The following is a 22344-nucleotide window of genomic DNA, read 5'->3' as shown; positions in this document are numbered from 1 at the left end:
GGTGAAATCAAGGGGCTAATTTCTAGTTCTGAGCTACCCTCATTTCTGTAGATTTTCCCACTTCGCGTAGGCCAAAACATCAATTTATTTGCATAACCCACTTTTCACACAGTAGCATTTTAATCCAAGTGTTTAAAGATTTGATGTACTTACCTCGTGGTCCTTTGAGGAAGCGTCATTCTGCCTCGCTATAATTGACTGAAGTATATATCATGAATTCGGTGATGAATCCTCCTATGATTCGAACGAGCCAATCATCGACAGTGCGAGCGATCTTATCCTCCAATGCTTCCAGTGTGCGCACCAATTTTGGAGTCCACACAATCGTTTTGTCGAGTTTACACCTTCCTTGGCTATCTGCTAGCTTCGCGATCCACTCATACAACTCAGTGGGGAAGGATGCAAAGAAAATTTCGTGGATCTCTGTATATAAGTAGCAGTCTAACCACTTTTCTTTTGATAGCCGCGGATTCCTGTTTTCCTACGTCGTGAACTCGTGAATCTTCCTGTCCAACCAATCTTCAATTTCTTTCTTTGTTGGATTCCAATGATACGACATTAGACATCTCTTATGCAGATCCCAGTCCTGGCAACAGAACCATTTGTTGGCTTGTTGGGGCCTAACCCAGGTTCGAATTTAGTTAGCCAAACAAATCCCGGTACTACTGGCCCATTAGGCAACAGCCCGCGAAGCGCAAACTGAGGTCTCACCCAAAGTAGTATGGGAGGGTGCTAGAACTAGGTTTCCGAACCCTTGAGATGTTTGAGAGGTTCAACTAGTCTCACTGGGTGTCCCTGCATGCAGGTTACCTCGTGCACTTCTATGTTCCTTACGTCCTGATATACTGCCTTCGTGCAGCCCTAACCATGGACTGTGGAGCTCCCATGCTGCTAGAGCCACACTCGAGGCTATTACCTGCGACCTTACTTATCTTCTTATATTAATTACCTTCACGTACTTGGATGCCTTATGTTATAATTAGTTATACAAAACATTCAAATAAGCTCACGCAGCATATAAACATTATATTTGCAAATTATACCAAACATATATTGAAACACGAAAATATGCATAGAAATATGGTAAACTTTCTCTTTATTGATTCTTCCAACTGTTATAGACTCATCCTACCTTGCCCACTCAGCTGCAGGGGTCTGTGCACTCAGATGCGGACTACTAGGCCTCTACGCACTCAGCTGCAGAGCCTTCTCCTACTCTACGACCCAAAGACACACTCTACACTTAGACTCAATCCCTTCTTTCCATTCGGTATCGATGTACTTTACAACTTAGAGCCTCGATCTATTTATACAATCCCATGGTTTGCAGACCATGGGTAGGTCTATCCAGCCGACATTTCATTACAAAAGCTATGGCAGACAACCCTATGACTCTATTATAATTTCATGCCCTGCGCCCGCAATTTGCAGAGCTTTTACAAAAGTATTTGGTCAAAACTAGCTTAGGGGGATTCCATGCCCAACACAAATTCAATTATATTGGCCCATAATTGTTCCTTAGCTTGGCCAAGTGGCTCCTTTAATGTTAGCTCTTTCTCTAAGATTTTTATCCTCTCATTCATCCTGGTTGATTTTTGTACTTCCTCCTTGTGCATAATCTGTGCAAGCTTACTATCATTTTCTCGATTTGTTATTTTTCCCTTAAGCTTGTTTATTAATATGGTCTGAATGGATGTGTCTTCCATTGCCTTGACCAAATTACTTGCCTCATCACTTGGTTGAGCTGCTACTGTTGTCGAACCTATTGCTAATGTAGATGTTGTGGAAGCTGGTAGTGTTGTAGCCAATGGAGCTCTAGGAGCCAATGAAGCTGCCAAGGTGGATGGTACTGCTATGGTGATTGTTGGAATGACAATGGTTGGGGAAGTCTCAAGGTTGGCCTATTTCAACTGTATCAAGCTATCCAACTCCTTCTCCATCTCTTTTAATTGGTCATTTAGTTGGAGAACAAGGTCCATCATTTCCTCCTGATGTGTTTGGATTTCAAGGACCTCTTTTGTCTATGGATGCTCTGAATGAGGCAGTTTGAGTTGTTTTTTAAGAGCATCAATGTCCTCATTCTTTTTCTTTATTAACTTCTCAGCAGCCTTAATATCATTGGGATCATGTCCTAGCTTAATCACCAAGTCTTCTAGTGACTTGATTTTGTTGTCCTTGACTTGTGAAGAGGCCTTTTCCGACTTGTACTGTGTAGTGATGTTATCTAATGAACTTTGCAGTTTGTGTGCAGTCATAGTTTTACCCGTCAAGGTGGAATAGATCATCTCACCTGCCTACTTTTGAAACTCAATTTGGTCAATGGGATGAAAATCCCTGGCCGAAACCTCAAAATCTGTTTTCCTATAGTATGCTGATGTTTTTGGCTGCTGGACTGAAGGTTGCATAAATGACATTTGCATTTTCCCTGTTTTGACGTCAAAGGCTGACATCAACCTGTTTTGATTTTCATGTGTCTGCTTGAAGTATTAGGCATAAGTATCATCCTTCCACTTCTCATTCCTCAACTTAATTTCCTTATATCTATCTTTGATGTCTTTCTCTTTATCCACAGGCCTGGTGAATGAAGAGACCTCCATGCTGAGCTGTCTCTCAATAAGTTGAGTGTTTGATGTTGAGAGCTGGTGTGTTTTTGTGCCTTTCCTCCTTTCCACCATTATATCAGTGTCAATGATTTCTATTGAGTCAATGGTGTCTTGCTATTTAGTTACAGGATTAAGCTCGGGCCTCTTCCTGTAACTGATATCAAACTGTTCATCTGTGGTTTCCATAGCTGAACTATAATATCCTTATCTAGTTTTGTTTGTACTTTTGTCTTCATTTGTTGGAGTCTGTAAAAGGGGAGGAATTTTCATTGGTTCTACTAGTTTTGGAACCTGCAGGAAGGAACTTGTATCAATGTGTTTTTCTACATCAATCAATGTATTCTCTACATCAACTATAGTATTGTCCATGTCTATCAAAGTGTTTTGCAACCATTCTGATTGGTTGGAAAATCTCTCTATGTTTGGCCTGGGATGATAAATGAAAGGACCCAATTTGACCTTGAGTCTTAGCTTATTTATGACTCCATGAGGGTCATATTGCCACATAAAACTATTTTTGAATTTCATCTACTGTAGAATCTTATCAGCCTCTGGTCCTTGTAAGTAAATACAATGGAGTACTTTTGGATCAAGGGTGTCCAATATATGACTGATCTTGGACTGTGTTTGATGTCCAATTTTTGAATGTTAACAGGGAATTTGTCTGATTGGCAGTACAAGAACATATGAAATAAAACTAAAGAATACTTGAAAACTTTCTCACTTAGTAGTCTGATGAATTATTCATGCATCATATCTGCTATGAACTAAGAACAGTTGTAAATTACAACACGAGGCTTGCCTAGGCTAAAGATGGAAAGGAAAGTAAGGACAACCTCATCCACATGTTCATCTATAGTGTATCCTAGAATGCAGGAGAGCATGGTTATGATTTGTGTACCTCTCTCAGAAAAAATGGTGCCAGCATATGGGGGACTATTTGTAGGAGTATGACACTCCTCTATGATGAAAGTTTGGAAAATTTGGGCTATTCTGGGAAGGTCTAACTTGGTATAGAGGTCTAGCAAGGCTTCAATAGAAAGTGTGGTCTCATTTGGGCTTGGTTGGACCTGCAGCATTTCGTTAATGGATTCTGCAGTGATGGTAAATAAAAATTGATGGTCAGGGGTGACAATGACTCTTTGGCTGGGAATGTAGCAAGCATGACAGAAGTGGATGATTTCTAGGAATGGGTGTACTTTTGTAAACAAATACTTGGGAAAATTAGACTCCCAAAGGTGAATGTCATTGTTCGAGTTTAAAAATGTGTCCTTACTCCAGTAGTGGAGCTTTAGAAGTTAGGCAAGGGAAGTAGTCTCCTTAATTTGAAAGTCTCGGCTTGCTAAGGCAAGGTGGTCAATGTCCAAGTGGGGGGTTTGTAGAGGTCTCACGTCTAGAGAGGTTTGGGAAGCCATGATTGGGTTTATAGATTTGAATTAGGCTTTCAGTGGTTTCAGGAGTGTTAGCCTCCTATACCAATTGGGTTTCATATTTCATGATTGACAGTGGAAATGCTAAAAATGATCATCTTTTATGATACAAAGGTTCCATTTTTGTGGACAAAGCCAAAAGTTAAAAAATGTAAAGAGGGTATGCCTTAAAAGAATAATCAAAAGGTAAGAAAATGAAATGGTAAAAAGAAAAAAGATTTGAAATGAACCCCAAAGAAAAGACCAGGAAAGTGGCCAATCAAAATGCCACTTCTATCTTGAGGTATGGCTCAACAGTTCAAGCTGGGCCATGCCATGTTTTGAATTGCTTGTTTTAGAGTAGGTAATGAGTACCTGTTCAAACAGTTTAAGCTTGACAGATGATTAGTTGATAGAGAAAGGAAGGTGCCCACTAGCTTAATCTGGGCCCTTGGAAGACATAAGGGTAGATTTAGATAGGAGGGCAGCAAAAAGAAAAGAGCATATGAGGGTTTGCAAGTCTAAATGCACCCTCCCTGAAGTAACAAAAAATGCTAGGTTCTAAGTTGGGTAGGTAGCCAGAAGTTGCAGAATCCTGATCCTATTCAGTTTTGGCCTTGATCAAGAAGGCATATGTTGGCAGTTGCAAAGGTATCTATGTAGCATGGTGAAAGCAAAGTATAGAAGCATGTCTAACTCCCCTGATTTCCCCCAAAGACTCCCTTTATAACATCCCATGGAGGACTTCAGGACTTTCCTAAACAATCCCCCTTGTATTTCTTCTTGGAAATTTCATGATAAGTTTTCACTTTCTTCTCCGAAAAGAAGCCACATTTCTTGTGTAAAACCATTTCCCATCAACTCCTAAAAATCCAAGTTTACTCATTAAACTTAGTTTTCTATCCCACACTTCCAACCTCTCATATCCCCAATTCACATTAACTTCTAACTTTATTATTTAACTCCCTATGTTCCCCTTTTCCCCTACTACTATATCACTATTGTGAAAAGGCCCACAAAATATGTAAATATCCCCCCCTTTTGGCATTATAGTCATATGTTCAAATATTTTGAGAATCGGGCAGAATCAAAAGTTTCGTTTGATTTGTTTGAAGTTAGGGATTAAACTAACACTTGGTTAGTTTAATAACCTATTCCTACCCTTATCCCCTTGATAAACCCACTATAGTGCATTACCCGTGCCATTTGTATAAAACCATGTTAAAAACCCACTTTTACCCCTTTTCCAAAGTATCTGTTATGGCGCGCTCACCACAGAAAAAAAAAAAAACAAAAAATTTATTATTAAATCCCCGCCGGGACCCGCCGTATCCATCCCTCACCTCCGCAGCCCGTCGACCATCAGATCCGGGCCCTCCCATCCGACGGCCCACAGCAATATCGGACCACCTCTGATGCCCGAATGATAGCGCCCTAAATATGTCAGAGGGTGACGTCAGGGCTCGGACGCGTGTCATTCCTACATTGTGTCGGGCGGCCTCCTGCAAAAACCACTCCCGTACTATAAGCGGTCCGAAATTACCGCTTACCGCCCTTGTATCTCCGCCATACGTCACTTCCACGTCACCCGTACGTCACTGCCGCCTCAACATTACGTTGCCGCCCCATCCGCCCTTGCTCCGAGCTGTCCGCCATGTCACCTACCCATGTGGACCACTTACAGGCCGCCACGTCATCATTCCGTACCCGACCCCACCTATGACGTCATGTTGACGTCATCCAACAAAAGGCGCCAAAGCCTAAATTTACCATATTTTTGCCCAAAATCATGTTTTTTCGCATTTTTTACCGAAAAGCTACTGTGCCTCCTACATGAAAATTTACGACGTTCTCGCCGCCAACTTGCAGAGATTGATTTCAAAGCCGTGGCCGCCCAGAATTAAGCTCGGATAAGCCTTCACCCATTGCGTCGTGACCAGGTATTTACCAATCCTTCTTGCGCCTGGTTCAGTTTGTTCTTCACTGTAAAAAACGCCCGGAACTGCCATTTTTTCCTGAAACTCAAGCTTCCTCATCCTGCAAGTGACTCATTTTCTTCTAAAAGTGACCAATTGTGCCCCTTTTACGCCAGAATTGCCTTGTTTTCACTATAAATCATTTTTACCTGAATTTGCCGCGCAAGGTCGCATTTGCCTACACTCCTAAGTGAAATTCTGCTTAAAGAGCACCAAAAACATGGAGACACCAGTAACTCTAAACATTTCCCCTTTAAATGCCCCACACAAGGACCTGGAATGGCTAGCCCTTGCAGACAGAGATTATCAGATGCGAGACATTGTAGAGCCGTGTAACAAATACCACATAGAAACAGTTTGTGAGTTGAGAAAGAAGCACAGAGATGGTACAGACCTCCTGGGAATCTGGAAATCCAATTTGCCAATTTATTATCTCCCTCAGGTCAATGAATTCACTGACTTGATTCACCAATGCTGCACAAACTATGACCCCACTCAAAGGGTTGTTCTGAGTCCATCAGGCTCTGTCTTGTTCCACATTTCTCCTGAAGCTATCAACCAAATGCTGCAGTTCCAACCTACAAAGCCACTGGTCCCTCTTTCCATGCAGCTTTTATTAGAGCAGGGTGCCAAGCTCTCCAATTCACAAATTACAAGAATTGTCCAATTATTTATGCTTCCAGATTTCCAGCCCAAGCAGCCTCCCCCTTATCTGCAAGTCTGGTTCAATGACATAGGGAGAGTACTAGTAGACATGATATCCTTCATTTTAGGATTCAAAACCAGTGAGTTTGTGGATGAGACAACATTGGTACTGCTATCTATTTTTGCCCCAGGACAACCCCCTGCTGTCCAGTATGACTATGCTTCATTTATAGCCAACAAAATGCATGAGAAGTTCATGAGCTTGGATAGAGAGAGGGTATTCAAGTACACCTCCTACATATATCATCTACTATTGTACAATCAGCTTGATAGCTTTCCTCTTTTCCTCAAGAAACTAGATGCAAAAGGAAACAGAAGATCTGTAATATTTTGGACATCAATCTGCCATCATATTCACTACTCACCATACAACTACTGTGAGTTTATTGACCTATTCATTCATCCAGCCTTGTCATTGCTGCAGAGTTCCCCTCCTCCTAGACTCACTGATGATATGTAGAAAATCCTCCAGCTGTCCAAGAACTATAGCATTGGGGATTAGTACTTTTACCAAGACCACACAGTGATCAGGATATATGGTTGTGAGTTAGCACCATACAGGCTACCAAAGTATGTTCCCATGAGACTCTTCGCACTAGAAAACTTCAGGCAGTTCAGAAATGCGGATATGATTCACTTCCATAGCAAAAACAAGAAGGCACAACTGAAAATAAAGCATCAATTGGGTCCATTCATCTTTAACAAGAGGGAAGAAGCTTGGAATAAGGCAGACCAAATGCTAAAATCCCTCCAGCTCAAGACAAGCTTCTATTGGGCACCCTATGACCCTAACCATTTAATAAGCCTCAGAAGAATCAAGCATAGGCTTGCCACATATGACCACATTAGCATTCCAGAAGTTGAAAAATATGCTAACCAATTAGAATGGAAAGAAGGCACATTAGTGGAGGATTGTACTGAAGAAGAAATAGCAGAGAAAGCCTTTAAAACTTTAGAAAAGGCAGTTGACTTGGAATATTTTGGACAGGTTTTCTCTCCAGCCCCTCGGCATCTTGGAGAGGCTGCTTCTTCATCCACTGTTCCTCAATAGCCTGCCAAAACAACTGATCCACCAGCAGACATGACTAAAGGCAAATCAGTGCAGCAAGAAGAAACACCTCCAAATGTGGAGCAGCAAGCGGAGCAGCAAGAAGAGCAGCAAGAAGGTAAGGCCAAAGCACCTGTCTCCACAGAACAGCAAACACATGAGTCAATCCCTCCAAGGCAGGAGGTAACAGTTGAATCCTCAGTTTTGCAAACACCTGCCAATGAGGAAAGAAAAAGAAAAAGGGATAGGCAAGAGGACACTCCTCTCACTACCTCTACGGACCATCAAGGAGAAAAAAGAAAGAGGTTGAACCCTTTTTCAGAGGAGGAAGTACTAGAGAGACCAATTGATAATATGCCCCCTCCTAGCATTGAAACATCGGCTAGCTCTTTGCAGCAAGGGCAGGACATCCCACACGGGACAGAAGTGAGCTCTTCAAGGCAGAAATCAAAGGCAGACTCCAGCATTAAGCAGCAGTTCATTGACATAAAGAAAAGGAATGAGCCCCTCAGGCACCAAATTTACAACCATCTCCTAAAAATGGCGCCAACTAATCATCAGAGATTAATGTCTGCCTATGACATTCAAGAACAAAAAATGACTCTTAGTCATTTCAGGCCTACCTTGCAGCAACCTCAAACAGCTGCCGATTACATCAGAACTAATCTGGAAATTTTTGCCAGAGACATCCACCCCTTGGATAAAATTGAGCTACACAGACAAACAGGGGAAATGATATATTCCACACTGGCTGATAAGACCCTGTTGGCACACCAACTACAAAATTCTCTACACAACACTGCTGCTCAACTGGAATTAGAGAAGGCATCATCCCAGGCCAAGGACAACAGAATCAAGTCCTTGGAAGAGATCATCATAGAGTTGGGTCATGATCCAAAGGACCCCAAGGGTGTGCAGGCACTTTTGAAGAAAAGGGATGAAGATATAGCAACTATGAGAAAGCAGATCAAGCTGCCAGCTACCCTTCACCCTCAAACTGGAGAGGTGGCAGAGCAAAAGAAGGATCAGGATGTAATGACTCTACTCCTGAGTTTATACAAGAGGTTAATGGAAACAGAGAGTGCACTAGAGGTGGCACTAAAGTCAAGACAAGGTGAGGCACCAATGCAGCCAGCACAAACATCTGCATCTACTGAAGGTGTGCCACTTTCCACTACTACAGCAGGTCCTCCCACAGGACAAACATCAGAGGCAGGCCCTTCAACATCAGCACCAACTACAGGAGCATCAGCGCCAGCAACAACACCAGATCAGGGACCCAGCCTAAGCATGCAGAAGATGATGAAAGAGATAGAACCTTTAGAAGCACAGATGGCTGAACTACAAGACACCAAGGACAAATTGGCTAACATTGAAGAAAAGTATGATAAATCCAAGCAAAGTGTAGCTGAAAAAACAAGAGAGGTAAGGGCTCTTGAGAAGAAAATAAAGGAATTGGAGAAAGAGCTCTCTCTTGACAAAGTTGTAGTTGAGATTAAGAAGATCCTGTGGACCAACATTGGTCAATCTATTACAGACCAGCGGCAATATATAGAAATCATCTATGAGCATATGGATCTAATAGGCAGGGCCCAAAAAGAAAGTCAAAGAGCAAGAGCATCTCTTGGCAATATGCCTGAAATAGCCAATAGGATGATCAATGTCCTGAACAACCGCATTGGCCCTCAGTTGGCAGCAATGGGTATCACTAACAGGACTGATACCATTTTACTAGTGAAGAGAGTGCTCACTTTAAGAAATCATGTACAAACATTGGATAGAAGGTGCCAAGAAATGCAGACAGAGGTGAACAAATTCATTGAGAAAATTACAACATTACATAACAGAGGCCTTCCTAGCTTAGTAACCAATGCAGGAAGGTTACTATCTCATGAAAACTATGCTAAGAGGGTAGACACATATGCCACAAATCAAATCACTGCAGCAGCAAGTACCTCAGAGGGAACAGGGCCTCCATCTAGGCAGAGTCTCTATGACAAAATAGAGAATTTATTTTTCATTGCAAATGAGATCAGACATCTGTTTGAAGTGCCTCGAAACTACTACAAATATACTAAGGCAGATGAAACCTTAGGCATAATCTTAAGGCACCAATTACCTACACAGGAATGGTGGACGGGCATGATACAAACACTGCTATGATGAAACACGTTGATCACCATATTTTTGTATTTTTATCACAGAGTCAGCATTTTCAGAAAATGGATATATTTGCTCTAACAGGGAAAGCAGTTGAAAGGGGCCAACTCAGCAATCAAGTTTGACCACCAAAGCAAGACCAACAAATACAGATGACGGGGCTGAGATAGCCGCACCACGACAAAGCAGCAAAGAGCGTATTACTCAAAATCAATACGAAGCACCCAACCGACCCAGTTGCCTCCAAAAGTCAAAGAATTTCTGACAGAGCTGAAAAATCATTCATTGTCTACTTAAAGTAGCAATAACTATTGTATCCGCTATTTTTGAAAGTTGGTAAAGACAGTTATTGAGCAAATGACTCAGCGTTAAGATATTTTATAAAAACGATTGTATATATATCCCCACGCATAATCTTATTGGGGTTGTTGATTTTTCTTCTGGAGAAGCTATGCTGTAATTTCAGACTTTCAATACAGGAAGCTAATGGAATTTCTGAAGTTCTGAGTTGTTTTGAAGTGTTGTGGTGTGCTTGCATGCTACTACAGGATTCCTACGCTATCTCATGTCACAATAAGTTTTTCTGAACCGTGTTTCTATATATTCCATTCTTTCATAATCCATCTATGCTGTATGTTTCATATGTTTGGCAGTAGAGAAAAAGAATAGTTCTGGATTTGTTCACTGAACACCCTAAACTCAATCTGTGCTGTTATGAATGTTTTCTTCAGAATTAGTTGTGAATGTGTAATTCTTAATTGCTCACTTTCATACTAAGTCTTTCATAGTAAATACTTTTCAGGAATTCTAATCTGCTCCTGATTAATATTTCATTCTTTCACATCACCAGCTTAGTGACAGATTCTTAGTTGCCTCTCACTGGCTGGAAATACTCAATATTCCACAATTTGAAGTTTGTTTCATGAGTAGCCATTTGGCTCTACAGTTTCATCACTCTCACTCAATTCCTCAAAACAACACATAATTACAGACTCCATTGCCCAATGGATTGAACCTCCTGAAGTTCACATCTCAGCTACTAGAAGACATCATTCAACCAAAACTTTAAACAAAATTCAGTACATCATAGCTAGCCTAAAACCTTATCAAAACAAATCTAAATCCCAAAGAGAGAGCCCTCTCTGATTACATGTAGGCTAGGACCTGTAATCCAAAGATTGGTTTGTGGTTGCCTCGGCCATATTCCCTTAGGAGTCAAAGGGAACAACCCGAGTGATAACATAACTGGCGACTCCACTAGGGAAAGAACTAATGTTTCAACTACTGTCTGCTCTAGATAGTGGTTCCAAAATTTAAACAATCCCTTGACCATTCTAAAAATATTCTAAAAAATACCAAAAAACAAGCTCAGAAGCTGGCTCCTAAAAAGAGAACTAGGCATACCAGGTCAAATCCTGACCCAAATCCTCCACCTGTTTTCGATAACCCTAATTTGATTCCCAAGACTCTTAGGAACCAAAAGGAACCAGAAGAACCTGCTGAGTCAAGCCCTGAGGCAGTTCACCACAGTTATATCCCAACCCCTGCTAAACCATCAGTTCACCCCCATTTAACCCGTTCTTCCCCCTCTTCCTCATCCACTTCCCAAAACCTACTATCCACACCCTCATCCAATACACAAACTGCTTTTGTTGTCCCTATTGTTCCAGTTGTTCCCCTTCCACCTGTTGTCCCACTTATCCCTGCAAATATGGCTAATCGTTATGCTCCCCTTCAGTTACCTGGTAATCAGGGGGCTATGCCTCAAGACTACCAAAGTAAGATCACTTATTTTGATGGAACCAACACATACATGGCCTTACAGCATACCAAGAAAATGCAAGATTACTTTGAAAACTATGAAATAGACGATGATGATGTAAGGATGAAAATTTTTGTCCAAAGTTTAACAGGTGAAGTAAGAACTTGGTTTAGAGCACTTGCTGTAAATTCTATACCTGATTCAGGCACTCTTTATCAGTCCTTCTTGAATAGATGGAAAAAGAAAAAGGATCCCCTACACATTTTATCCGAATATGACACCATAAGGAGAGGTCCTCAAGAAACTATCTTGGACTATTGCACTAGATTCAACACTATCTATAATGCCATTCCTCAAAATCTTAGACCTCCACCTGATCTTGCCTTAATCAAATTTCCGGATGGGTTTGATGCTGATATGGCATATCAATTAAGAGAAAGAGCCCCTGCAACTTTGGCAGATATGCAAAACATAGCTATAAGTGTAGAGGCAAATCTGATTGCTAAGAGAAACCGGGCAAGAACAGAAAGAAGAACCACTTTCAAGGAAGAACCCTCATCATTTGAACAAAAGCTAGATGCAATCATCAAAGGTATGGATAGAATTGGGGACAGAGTGGAAACCATAGAAAGAAAATCATCATGGGAAGGTCAAACAAGCAATGTTAGAAACCCAAACTTTAGAAAGAATCAAAATCCTAATATTGGAAGGACTGATCCTGACCAGCATGTCAGACCTCCTTTCCAAGAAAATTATGTTGAGGCTTCAACATCCAATGAACCAACTGAGGAACCTCACATCAATCTAATGGGTTTGGACAGTGAAAATCAAGTCTTTTTAACACAAGAAGATCAAGAGGTTTATAATGACAATCAATTCCACACTAAGTCAGGAGAATCATTTGATTTCAGAGGAGGTTATGATGCAGCTGTTTATGAGGTACACAAGCAGTATAAACTAAGGACTAGAACAACATATGTACCTGAACCCCTTAAACCAAAGGACAATAAGAAACCAAAAAAGACCAATGATAAGACTACTCTCCCACAATCAGTTGGTAATTCAAACCCAAACTCCTCAGAAGTCACAATGGAGGATATCTCAGAGCAACAGACCACTGAAAACCATCCAGCCCCACCCCATCCAGCAAAAATAAAGTCAAATTACATCCCTGCAAACAAACATGATGCCAATTTTATTCAAAACCATACCAACCATGAGCAAAGAATCATTGATAACCCAGCTAAAAAGGAGAAACCTGCTGCACTTAATGCCAAGATGCAAATTGAAAAGCCCTTTAACTTGGAGACATAAATAAGTAAGCTCAAGATATCAGTTCCTCTTTCGGAATTAGCTAAACATGAGGTATACAGGCAGTAGATCAACAAGTCACTCCAAGTATCAGACAATAAGGATGCGGTGAATGTCCTAGATGACCAGCCAGAGTTGCTGTTTGGCCCTGAGGTTAATGGAAAAACAGAAAATGGAGGGGTTCCACCCTTTTATGTCAGTTTAAACATTCATGATAAGGTTCTACATAATGCAATGTTTGATTCCGGGGCCTCACACAACTTAATGCCCAAATCTGTAATGGAAAAACTTGAATTAGACATCACAAGACCTTACAAAGATCTATTCTCATTTGATTCAAGCCAAGTCAGGTGCTTAGGCTTGATTAAAGATTTATGTGTCTCCCTGGTCCAATACCCAACCAAGACAATATTGATGGATGTAGTGGTAGCTGACATACCTCCTAAGTATGGTATGCTCTTGTCCAGATCCTGGGGGGCCAAACTCCAAGGATCTTTGCAACTAGACATGTCCTATGCTACCATTTCAGTCTTTGGGCAGCCAAAGAGATTATACCGTGAGACATTGATGAAATATGTGGTAAGCAGTCAAGAGAAGCCCCAAAACTTCCCAATCTACTCAATACACTCTGACATGGATTCATTTATTCTCTACAATGCTGACATCTGCAGCAAGGCTTATTCTGAACTATTAATAGCAGCAGAGGCAGAGAAATTAAATGAACAATATGCTCCACAAGACCAAAGAACTGTAGGCATAACTGAGGTAACAACAGAACACAATGTATCAACCAATTTGCAGGAAACAAATCTGCCCATGATCCAACCCTCTAAAAATATCAATCCAAGTCTTGAACATGAAACCTTATGGTACTTAGAATTTGATGGTTCTGTAAACAAGTTAGGAGCTAGGGCAGGAGTCTGGATCCATAATATTTACAATGACCAGGCCAAGGGTCATGCATACAGGTTAAAATTCCGGTGTACAAACAACATGGCTGAGTATGAAGCCCTTTTTCTAGGTCTCAAACTTTTTAAAAATTTGGGTGTAACCAAAATTTCAATATTAGGGTATTCAGATCTAATCATACAAGAAATTAAAGGAAATTTTACCACAAATGATCTAAGGTTGAGAGCATGTTACACTAAAATTTGTCACCATGACTATTTGCAGTCGGTATGGCTCCATCAACTGTCATACTATCCTCCTTGCCAAGTCTTATACCTCTGATCCTCATGTCAAACTCCAAGAAAGAGAGAAAAGTCCTTAAAATCAATAAAACTCTGGGTACGCAGTTTCTCTTATCTTTACCTGCGTGTATGCACCCCAAGTTCATAAGACCTGCGTACTTGTACGCTCTGTATGTGAAGCCATGGGTACGTACTCCTGTAAAGATCAAAAGGCGCAAGTTTTACTCCAAAAAAGTTACTTGTGGTTGATTCTAGAGCATTCTAGAAGTTTGTTTGACGTGGATTGAGCGCCTCCAGATGGTTCATGCACCCCAATAAAAGAGGAACTTATCCCATGAAGAGGGGAGCTATCCCATTGAAAGAGGGGCTTATCCCATTCATGGTGGACCTGATTAACTTCCTCCAAAGCACTATAAATACAGGTCTTGGGCCAGAGGGAGGAGAGGTTGAAAGCTGAACATTCCTAAGGGTAGATGCTGCTGGAATTAGGACTCCCTTATAGAGCTTGAGAGGAGAGATACCCATCCTTTCTTAGCTTCATTTGGAAGTGGGTGAGCTGATCAAAGTAAAGGAGAACTCTTGCTGGACCCTGGGAGGGACCTGTACAACACCAAGGCCTGGTTGTAATGGTTTCTTTGTTTCCTATTTAATACAACTCAGTTCGTTTTTCTCAACAAGTTATTTTATATAGTTTGTTTCATATACTCCTTGGTCTGTATGATGAATATGTGTTATTTTATGAGTTATTCAGGTATTATTTAATTGTTTGCTTGTTGGTGAACGCAGGCTTCGAAGAGAAGGAGGAGCTCATCTGGATCGACGAGGCTGGACTACAACAAACAAGCGTTGGACTAAAGGTATGTTTTAAACACCTGATTGCTTGTCTTTTAATGCATATTTAGGGAAAGATAGGATTAAATTGTCTTGTTTTTCACTAGAAAGCCTTAGCTTCTAGGGAGGTCGGTTTTGTCCGCAAAATTGACTCTTTCCGCATGACAGAGCATATAAGGTAGCAGCTATTCAGGTACTTGATACCTTTTCACAGTCACAGTTGACTAAAATTTCCAAAGAACTCAATCTACATGCTCACAGCTTGGCAACCTTTGCTAGCACTTGTAAGCTGCCTTTCAAACCCAATCATACTTTTACTGCTGAAATCAAACACAGACCTGCAGTTCCAGACAACATCAAAAATTGGCAAGTCTTTGAGAGTGATACTCAGATAAATAATTTCCTCACTCTAAAAGAAGAATTCTTTGGCATTAACATTGATTCAATTACTCGAGATGACCAACAACAAGGACACACAAATACACAGAAAATATCAGCTGAAACAGTTAATCTGGTTTTTCACCCTACCACCTTTAACAACGAAAGTATACAAAAGTTGAGGCAGATAGATGAAGATGAACTGGCTGAAATAGAATCAGAGGTAATTGAGCTAAAAGATAATTTTCTGCCCACAGGTTTAACCCCTTTGGAGGATCTCTTTGATTCAAATGATATCTCAAGAAAACCAAAGATGCAACCACTGAATGCTGAAATTGAAGATTGCAACATTGGAACTTCAGAAAATCCCAAAATGATAAAGTTATCCAAAGCACTACCACCTGAGCAGAAGTTAAAATACATTGAGTTGTTTAAAGAGTTCCAAGATGTTTTTGCCTGGAGCTATGAGGACCTCAAATCATATGATACCTCAGTCATCCAGCACACTATACCTTTAAAAGAAAATCAAAAGCCTTTTAAACAAAAACTTAGAAGAGTGAACCCGGTGCTTCTCCCCCTCATTGAAAAGGAAGTGAAATGTATGTATGAAGCAGGAATCATTGCTCCAATCAGATTCTCAGAATGGATCTCAAACCTAGTGCCTACTAGGAAAAAGACAGGAGAAATCAGACTGTGTGTTGACCTAAGAAATTTAAACAAAGTCTCTCTCAAAGACCACTACCCCCTACCAAAAATGGATCATATCCTGCAAAGGGTAGTAGGAGCCTCTAGGATCTCATTGTTAGATGGTTTCTCAGGATTCAATCAGATTCTAGTACACCCAGATGACCAAGACAAAACTGCCTTCACAACACCTTGGGGAACTTTCAAATATGTCAAAATGCCTTTTGGGCTTAAGAATGCAGGGGAAAAATTCCAAAGAGCAATGGATATAGCCTTTGCCAAAGAAATTCATGAATTTCTAGTGGTCTACCTGGATGATCTAACTGCCTTCTCAAAATCAGACCAAGAACATTTAGAACACTTGAGGCAAGTTTTTACAATTTGTAGAAAATATGGCATATCTTTAAACCCAAAGAAATCACTCTTTGGGCTAGAGGAAGGTAAACTCTTGGGACATATAATCTCAAAAGATGGTATTAGGATCGATCCAAATAGAATTCAAGCCATCCTACAAGTACCACATCCAAGAAACATCAAAGAACTACAAAGATTTCTAGGAAAAATCAACTTCTTGAGAAGGTTCATTCCAAATTTGGCTGAGCTCACAAGACTGTTAAATAACATGCTGAAAAAGGACTCCAAGGTCAAATGGACCATGGAAGCTAGACAAGCCTTTGAGGATATTAAAAGAGCATTGACAAATACACCAGTCCTAACAAGCCCTAGGTTTGATAGAGATTTCATCATTTTCTCTTTTGCATTTGAGCATACAATTGCTGCTGTTCTGTTACAAAAGGATGACCAAGGCTGTGAAAAACCTATTGCATTCTTTAGCAAAGGTCTTAGGGATGCCCCCTTGAAATATCAGATTATGGAAAACAAGCCTATACACTGGTAAAGGCAATCAAAGACTTTAGAATCTATATCCTGTACTCCCACATCATTTCCTATGTCCCAAATGCAGTAGTGAAGGACATTTTGACCCAAGAAGGAATTGAAGGTAGGAGGGGCAATTGGATTGCCAAAATTTTAGAATATGACATGGAAATCAAGCCTACCAAACTAATAAAAGGACAGGGTCTAGCCAAGTTGATGGCTGAAACCAATTTCCAAGCCCTTGACATTAATGAACTGGACAACGAACATGAGATGGCGACTCCACAAATCAACCAAGCCTTCATGCAATACCCCTAGTATACTGATATATGTGTTGTATTGTTAAACCTGCAAGCTCCTCCAGGGTTGTCCACAACTAAGAAAAGGTTCTTGAAAATGAAAGCATCAAAATTTTGTATTATTGACGGTGTTTTTTTTTTGAGGAATCATGAAGGGATCTTACTTAATTGCTTAACATTGGATGAAACTGACAATGTCCTCAAAGAATTTCATGCAGGTGACTGTGGAGGACACTTATACTGGAAATCCACAGCTGATAAAATCCTAAGGGCTGGTTTTTATTGGCCCTCCTTGTTTACTGATGTAAGAAAATTTGTAATGTCTTGTCACAAATGTCAAATCTTTGAATGGAAGAGAAAGTTGTTGCCTTTACCACTCAAACCTATTTCAACTGAGAGACCATTCCAGCAATGGGGTTTAGACTTTATTGGTGAAATTCATCACCCATCCTCTAGCCAACATAGGTGGATTTTGAATGCTACAGATTACTTCACCAAGTGGATAGAGGCCATCCCTTGTAGGCAGGCCAATGACTCCATTATCATACAATTTCTAGAGACCAATATCTTGTCCAAGTTTGGCTGTCCAGAAAAAATCATCACAGACAATGCTGCTGCTTTCAAGTCCAAAAAGATGATCAACTTTTGTCACAAATATCATATGACCTTAGGTCATTCCACAGCTTATTACCCTCAAGGCAATGGCCTAGCTGAGTCTTCTAATAAAAGCCTCATAAACATCATCAAAAAAGTTTTGGAGGAAAACAAAAAGAATTGGCATAAGAAGTTAGTGAATGCTCTATGGGCAGATAGACTAGCCACCAAAAGATCCATTGGTACAAGCCCATATGAACTGGTTTATGGAATGGAAGCAAGGTTTCCTTCATCTTTAGGTGTTCCTGTAATCAAGTTACTGCAAGAGATACAAGCTGAGCCAAATGACATACAAAGAAGGATCAATCAGACAATTCACCTACAACAAACAAGGGAGGAAGTGTATGAAAGAACCCAAGTACTGCAAGAAAAAATCAAAAGAATATTTGACAAAAGAACCAAAGCTGAAGACTTCTCTATAGGAAACAAAGTGCTGAGATGGGATTCCAGGAGGGAGGACAATGGAAAACATGGGAAATTTGACTTTTTATGGAAGGGACCTTATGTAATTTATGTTGTACAAGGTAATAACACTTATTTTCTAAAGAGCTTGGATGGCTCAAACACTGAAGAAGGCCCAGTCAATGGGAGGATGCTCAAGCATTACTTTGATCCCCTCTGATCAAGCACTGCTCAATTATATATTGTACATTAATTTGTATTTTCAGTATGTTTATTTTCAGCGGATAGATAGAACTCCAAATAAAGAAAATTTTGAGAAGAACTAAGGTGCTGCACTATTTTGATGAATACTATTCACTTTGGCATGGGATAATGAGAGAAATTACTTGGAAACTATCTGGGAGATGAGAAATAATCAGAGAAGAAAGGCAAAAACAGAGATGTAATTTTATAGCATATCAGCTTAAGGAGAATTGCAAGTAAAGTTTCATGGATTCTGTTATCACTTAGAACTAAAATTGATATATGTAACTTTTCATCCTAGCCCGATGACAAAGGTCAGTGCTAGTTTATTTTTGTTTTAATTTTCTTCCCTTAGAATCTGGAGTTTTGAAGAGTTTTTGAGTCAAGTTATTCTCAACTCCCATTGGTTCCCCTCCATCTACCATTGTTTTATAGCCACCTGTTATCTTATGTCAGTCACCGTGCCTTTTTGTAATTTCGCAGCGCAATCCTGATTAGGCAATTTCGCAGCGCAATCCTGATTAGGCAGTTTCGCAGCGCAATTCTTATTAGGCAGTTTCGCAGCGCATCATTCAAATTTAAAACTGACAGTGCTACGAAATCATGGATTTGTACATTTCGCAGCGAATCTTTCCCGAAATGTCAAGTCCGTTAGGTGAGTCATAGGCCGTGTCTTCTCATGTCAACTCATGTACCCCTCTTATCACATTTCACCACTCATTGCCACTATCACCACCACTAGATCTGTTGATTACACACGAATCATCATTTCCAAGAAAGACCACCGTGCATAAATCTAAATGATGGTCGTAAGTCTTGCATGAATGACAAATCTGCACGATTACAACTTGAAATATTTTAAACGGCAAAATCTAAAATTCAACTACAAAGATAATCAAGCGAGGCTGTTAATCAAGCGAGGCTGAATTCAAATAGAAGCTGAATCACAATTCCAACCGGAGCTGGTAGTCATTGTTTTCGAAGATTTGGAAGAATCAATGGAGAAAAAGGAGCACAGATCTGGCAAATGTCTAAGGACTGAGCCTGAAGGCTTGGATATAACGCTGAGAAATGAAGAGGTGAAGAAAGCATTTAAAAAGGCTGGGTGCTGGAATTTTTGCAAAAGGTTACAAGGAGGACACGCACAGGTAACTAAAGAATTTTCACTTAACTTCACAGGCTTGAATTCAAAACTAGCCATGATAGAATTGCAGGTTTCGCCAGAAGTGATATCTACTGTGACAGAGATCCCACGAGGACAAGAGCAATGGTTTAAAAACTTCAAGTTTGACATGAATCCTTGCAAGGAGTTTTTGAAGGATGAATTTGTAAATGAAGATTTAAGTAAGGCAGTGCCCAGGAGTTATGTCAAAGAATATTATGCTCATTTACTCACCTGCATACAGAAATATCTGACTTGTGAAGGAAGGTATTGCAAGGTTTACTCTTACCATTTTAAACTCCTTTTGCATTTCACCGGGAAGGTCTCCATAGACTTACCTTTTTATCTTTTCCATAGTTTGAGTAAGATGTGTGATAAGGTACAGTTGAGGAAAGAGGATTGTGAAACCTCTTTGTTTCATCATGGTTTGATCAAACTACTGGTTTTATATGTGCTCCAAAAAGTAGACAGAGATTGGAATTCATTCATTTTTATGGCTGGCTTCAAAAGCCAGACTGGTCTCACTCCTCCACCTGCTAGAGATTTTACAATAGCTGAGCTCCAAACAGAAACAAGAGCTAAAAGAGTTCCAAAGTCACAAGTAAGAAAACAAGTGAAGCCACTCATCATCCAAGATCAACCTCAGCAATCAACTAAGGAAAAAGCTCATGGTAAAAAGACTGTACCTGAAACAAGCACATCTGAAGTAGTCTCAAGGATAAGAACAAGAAGCCAGATGAATAAGGAAAATGGTAAATCTATAGCAGTCGAAGAAAGTCCAGTGTCCAAGGCAATTTTAAATGACTTATTACAGGCTATTGAATTTGAGCAGTCTCTACCAGTTCAAATTGAGTTGATACAGTCAGAACAAGAAAGCACCAAGAAAGCCAAGGCCTCAAAAAGGCTTAAATTTGATGAGCCAGCTGAAGAGTTTGTTTTTAAACCTAGAAGACCTATGACAAGGAGATTCCAGCAAGTACAGGAAGCACTGCCAAGAACAGAGGAAACAGGGGAAGGGACACAGAAAAACACTGGCAAAACAGTCATTACATCTAAAGAAGATAATATAGCAGACCTGAAGAGCCAATTAGAATCAACTAAGTATGAGATTGCCAAATTGAAGAAAGCTTCTAGAAGACATGCAGTCATACAAGAAAACTATTATAAAACTCTATGGAAAGGGAATGCAACTGTAGTAGCCCAGCTGAATTCAGTGGTTGATGGCCATTCACAATTTCACACCTGGACAGTACCAGCAATCAAAGAAGCCAAGTACATCAGAAGAATCAATATGCAACTGAGAGCTGGGAATAAGGTTATGAAGAAACAAATTGAAGATCTGAAGGCTTAGCTAAGCCAGCTTAAAGGACCTGCTAAATGAGTGTTCATTTCAAGTAAGATTTTGGTTTCAAAATTTTGATAAGTTTGCTTGATCTTATCTTTCTGAAGAAATCTAAATCCCTATTCGACCTTTGGAAAGTCTAAAGAAGTTTTTGGCAATCAAACACTCGGTTAATAAAGGTCTCAAGTTAAAAACAAGCTGTTTTAAATAACTCAGCAGTTTTGTAGCGCGCTACGAAACTGCTGAAAGTGATGATTTCAACGTAAATCAAGCAGTTTTGAAGTTGAAGCGGGAAAATTTTGAAGGGCAGTTGTATACAATGAGAACACCTGAAGATACAACAACCAATCAGATTAGCACAAATGGAAATAACTAGTTTGAATCAAAAAGTGGCATTTTTTCATGTCATAAGGAAATTAAAGCATGTATCAGACAGCTGGAATACGTTTTCCTTTTTGTCTTCGAAACAGTGAATGACACATCATCAAATGGGGTTTCATAACTGCGAACAACACATCAAAATGTGGCCACCGTCATATTTTGAGGGATAATAATTAAAAAACTGACTTATGAAGATTCGAAGATCATAAAGCTGAGAAGCAAGGATAGTCTCCTAATTTTTCTGGACAGTGAAGAAGATACATCATCCAAGGTCAACATGGAGCAATAAACACCCATCTCAGCCAAACTGAAAGAGAACCAGATGTCATAGAAAGGAATCATCTTAATTAAAGCCATCATGCATGTAATATGGAGTTAGAGTCATAGTTAATTTTGATCTCTAAAAAACTCCAGTCAACACTTTGTTGTATTTATTAGTTAGTTAAAGGGTTAATAGGTGTCATTAGAAGTAGTTTTCGAATTCCCCTCATGCTTGAGGAGGAATCTCGATCAGTTAGAATAAGAGCTCTATATATAGCTGAAATAGAAATGTAATCAGGGTTGGAAAACTTTATGAAAAAGCTTGTATTTGGCTTATGTAAGACTCATTTTCAGTAATATATGTTTGACTTTACTTCTCAGGATTCATGAAGGATTTCTCATGTTCAGAATATGTGATGTTGTCTTTTCCTTAATTCTTACAGTGGTATAGATGTATAATCACTCAGAATTCACTGAATGTGCTCTGACTTCCTGTATACATTTATAAACTGTGTGGTCCCATATGAGTTTATGTTCTGAATGTCTGAATGTTGAATGCCCTGACTTCCATGTAAGGTTAAGTTCACTGTTATATTGAGGTGTTGTTGACTCCATAAGCCCAATGGATAGTTGTTTAATGTGTTTCCACCATTCATATTTTTCACAG

The sequence above is a fragment of the Pinus tabuliformis genome, chromosome 3_2 (genome assembly GCF_031772625.1).
Source record: "Pinus tabuliformis cultivar Carrire ecotype Pingquan chromosome 3_2, CPIR1, whole genome shotgun sequence".
Lineage (NCBI taxonomy): Eukaryota > Viridiplantae > Streptophyta > Pinopsida > Pinales > Pinaceae > Pinus > Pinus tabuliformis.
The sequence above is the reverse complement of the archived record's forward strand: the minus strand, read 5'-3'. Positions refer to the sequence as shown.